Below are 4,517 nucleotides of genomic sequence, written 5' to 3'. Positions count from 1 at the left end.
CCTCTGAATCAATGCTTGACTGAAAAATAGTTACCAAGAGAAGCCATCCTTGAGATCCGCCAAGAAAGGTCTGTCTTTACTGGAGGGCTGGGGTGGTTTTAGATCGGGCGCAGGCGGCGGGCAGCGGCAGTGAGGGCACAGGAGCAGACTGGAGAGGGGGTGGAGAGTGATCGCAGCCGTCTCTGCGGGGAGAGCTTCGCTACAGGTTTGGATACTTTCCTCCGGCAGCAAGTCAACAGCCCAGCAGAGAAGCTAAAAACACCTGGGCTGAAGAATACAACCCCAAACAGCTGGAGTCTCTCAGGACCTGGCCGCCCCCCCCTTCCCCCCCCTCAGTGACTCAGCACGCTTTGGGATCTCAGAGCGCAGGCGCAGCACAGTCCTGCTAGTGCCTCACTGCTGCCCCCTGCAGTCTGTAGAGGAAGCTCGATAACACACCCAGCCCCCCCCAAAGAAAGACTCCAGTTTTTTCTGTTTTTCTTTGGTAGTTTGTCTCTGATTAATAGACAGAATGAGCAAGAAGCTGAAGAGGACTTTAACCCTTGACAGCTTCTACACAGATAGAGAGCAGACTCTAAATCCTGAGGAGACTAAAAACAGGCAGTCCCCAGGTGAATTCCCAAAGGAGGAAATTGTCTGTTCCTCAGCACAGATGAACCTCATAGAAGTGATTAAAAAGGCTCTCACAAGGGAGCTAGAAGAAAAATGGGGAAAGCAGAGTGAGGCTTGGGAAAAGGAGAGGGAGGCTTGGCAAAAGAGCCTGGAGAAGTCAATTAAAGAGAGAGTGGATAAAGAAGTAAAATCCTTGAAAAATAGGATTAGTGAACTGGAAACAGAAAACAGCTCTCTAAAAAACAAAATTGGCGAAATGGAAAAAAATTCCACAGAACAAAAGAACTCAATTGGACAATTAGAGAAAGATTTTAAAAAAGTGAGTGAAGAGAATACTTCACTGAAAATCAGAATTGAACAAGTGGAATTGAATGACTCGAGGAGACAAGAAGAATCAGTCAAGCAAATCCAAAAAAATCAAACAATGGAGAAAAATGTGAAATACCTTCTGGGGAAGACAACAGACCTGGAAAACAGATCCAGGAGAGACAATCTGAGAATCATTGGACTCCCAGAAAAACATGATGAAAAAAAGAGCCTGGACACTGTCTTCCAGGAAATTATCAAAGAGAACTGCCCAGAAGTCATAGAAACAGAGGAAAAAATAAACATTGAAAGGATTCATCGATCACCCACTGAAAGGGATCCTAAAATCAAAACACCAAGGAATATAGTGGCCAAATGCCAGAACCCTCAGATGAAAGAAAAAATATTGCAAGCGGCTAGAAAAACCCAATTCAAGTATCAAGGAGCCACAATAAGGATCACCCAGGATCTGGCAGCATCCACATTAAAAGATCGAAGGGCCTGGAATATGATATTCCGAAAGGCTAAGGAACTTGGTATGCAACCAAAAATAACTTACCCAGCGAGAATGAGCATCTTTTTCCAGGGAAGAAGATGGACATTCAACGAAGTAAGCGAATTTCATCTATTTCTGATGAAAAAACCAGAACTTAACAAAAAGTTTGATCTACAAATATAGAACTCAAGAGAAATCTAAAAAGGTAAAGATTAATCTTGGGAACTATATTTTGACTATATAGATGTATAAAGAATACATGTATACCTTGTTCTAGAAATTGATGTGGAAAGGACATTGTACCAGAAAAAGGGTAAAGTGGGGGTAGTACATCTCATGAAGAGGCATAGGAAACCTATTATATCTGAGAGAAAGAACGGAGGGGGATGAATATAGTGGGTATCTTACTGCCTTCAGAATTGGCTTTAAGTGAAAAATCTTAAGACATATTCAATCTATGGTGAAATTTCTCCCATCTCATTGAAAAGTGAGAAGGGAAAAGTGGAAAGGGAAGGAATAAGCTAAGCGGAAGGGAATACGGGAACTGGGAGGGAAAGGGGTAAGATAGGGGGAGGAACTCTAAGGCGGGGGGAGGGACATTAAAAAGGGAGGGCTGTGAGAAGCAAGGGGTGCTCACAAGCTTAATACTTGGAAGGGGGGGGAAAGGGGAAAGAAGGGAGGAAAGCATAAACCGGGGTTAACAAGATGGCAAGTAATACAGAATTGGTCATTCTAACCATAAACGTGAACGGGGTAAACTCCCCCATAAAGAGGAAGCGGTTAGCAGAATGGATTAAAAGCCAGAATCCTACAATATGTTGTTTACAGGAAACACACCTGAAGCGGGGAGATACATGCAGGTTAAAGGTAAAAGGTTGGAGCAAAATCTACTATGCTTCAGGTGAAGTCAAAAAAGCAGGGGTAGCCATCCTGATCTCAGATCAAGCTAAAGCAAAAATTGACCTAATTAAAAGAGATAAGGAAGGACACTATATCTTGCTAAAGGGTAGCATGGATAATGAAGCACTATCTATATTAAACATATATGCACCAAGTGGGGTAGCATCTAAATTCTTAAAAGAGAAACTAAGAGAACTGCAAGAAGAAATAGACAGTAAAACTATAATAGTAGGAGATCTTAACCTTGCACTCTCAGAATTAGATAAATCAAACCACAAAATAAATAAGAAAGAAATCAAAGAGGTAAATAGAATACTAGAAAAGTTAGATATGATAGATCTCTGGAGAAAATGTAATGGAGACAGAAAGGAATACACTTTCTTTTCAGCAGTTCATGGAACCTATACAAAAATTGACCATATATTAGGACATAAAAACCTCAAACTCAAATGTAGTAAGGCAGAAATAGTAAATGCATCCTTTTCAGACCACGATGCAATGAAAATTACATTCAACAAAAAAGCAGGGGGAAGTAGACCAAAAAATAATTGGAAACTAAATAATCTCATACTAAAGAATGATTGGGTGAAACAGCAAATCATAGACATAATTAATAACTTCACCCAAGAAAACGATAATAATGAGACATCATACCAAAATGTATGGGATGCAGCCAAAGCGGTAATAAGGGGAAATTTCATATCTCTAGAGGCCTATTTGTATAAAATAGAGAAAGAGAAGGTCAATGAATTGGGTTTGCAATTAAAAATGCTAGAAAAGGAACAAATTAAAAACCCCCAGTCAAACACTAAACTTGAAATTCTAAAAGTAAAAGGTGAGATCAATAAAATTGAAAGTAAAAAAACTATTGAATTGATTAATAAAACTAAGAGTTGGTTCTATGAAGAAACCAACAAAATAGACAAACCCTTAGTAAATCTGATTAAAAAAAGGAAAGAGGAAAATCAAATTGTTAGTCTTAAAAATGAAAAGGGAGAACTCACCACTAACGAAGAGGAAATTAGAGCAATAATTAGGAGTTACTTTGCCCAACTTTATGCCAATAAATTCGACAACTTAAATGAAATAGAAAAATACCTCCAAAAATACAACTTGCCCAAACTAACAGAGGAAGAAGTAAATATCCTAAACAGTCCCATCTCAGAAAAAGAAATAGAACAAACTATCAATCAACTCCCTAAGAAAAAATCCCCAGGACCAGATGGATTTACATGTGAATTCTACCAAACATTTAAAGAACAATTAACTCCAATGTTATATAAACTATTTGAAAAAATAGGGATTGAAGGAGTCCTACCAAACTCCTTTTATGACACAGATATGGTACTGATACCTAAACCAGGTAGGCTGAAAACAGAGAAAGAAAATTATAGACCAATCTCCCTAATGAATATTGATGCTAAAATCTTAAATAAAATATTAGCAAAAAGATTACAGAAAATTGTCACCAGGATAATACACTATGACCAAGTAGGATTTATACCAGGAATGCAAGGCTGGTTCAATATTAGGAAAACTATTAGCATAATTGACTATATCAATAACCAAACAAACAAAAACCACATGATCATCTCAATAGATGCAGAAAAAGCATTTGATAAAATCCAACATCCATTCCTAATAAAAACACTTGAGAGCATAGGAATAAATGGACTTTTCCTTAAAATAGTCAGGAGCATATATTTAAAACCATCAGTAAGCATCATATGCAATGGGGAAAAACTGGAACCTTTCCCAGTAAGATCTGGAGTGAAGCAAGGTTGCCCAATATCACCATTATTATTTAATATCGTATTAGAAACACTAGCCTCGGCAATAAGAGTCGAGAAAGATATAAAAGGAATTAGAGTAGGCAATGAGGAAACCAAACTATCACTCTTTGCAGATGATATGATGGTATACCTAGAGAACCCCAGAGATTCTACCAAAAAGCTATTGGAAATAATTCATAATTTTAGCAAAGTAGCTGGCTACAAAATAAATCCCCATAAATCCTCAGCATTTTTATACATCACCAACAAAACCCAACAGCAAGAGATACAAAGAGAAATTCCATTCAGAATAACTGTTGATACCATAAAATATTTGGGAATCTATCTACCAAAGGAAAGTCAGGAATTATATGAGCAAAATTATAAAAAAGTCTCCACACAAATAAAGTCAGACTTAAATAATTGGAAAA

Source organism: Antechinus flavipes, chromosome 2 (genome assembly GCF_016432865.1).
Source record: "Antechinus flavipes isolate AdamAnt ecotype Samford, QLD, Australia chromosome 2, AdamAnt_v2, whole genome shotgun sequence".
NCBI lineage: Eukaryota > Metazoa > Chordata > Mammalia > Dasyuromorphia > Dasyuridae > Antechinus > Antechinus flavipes.
This window is presented reverse-complemented; position numbering follows the sequence as displayed.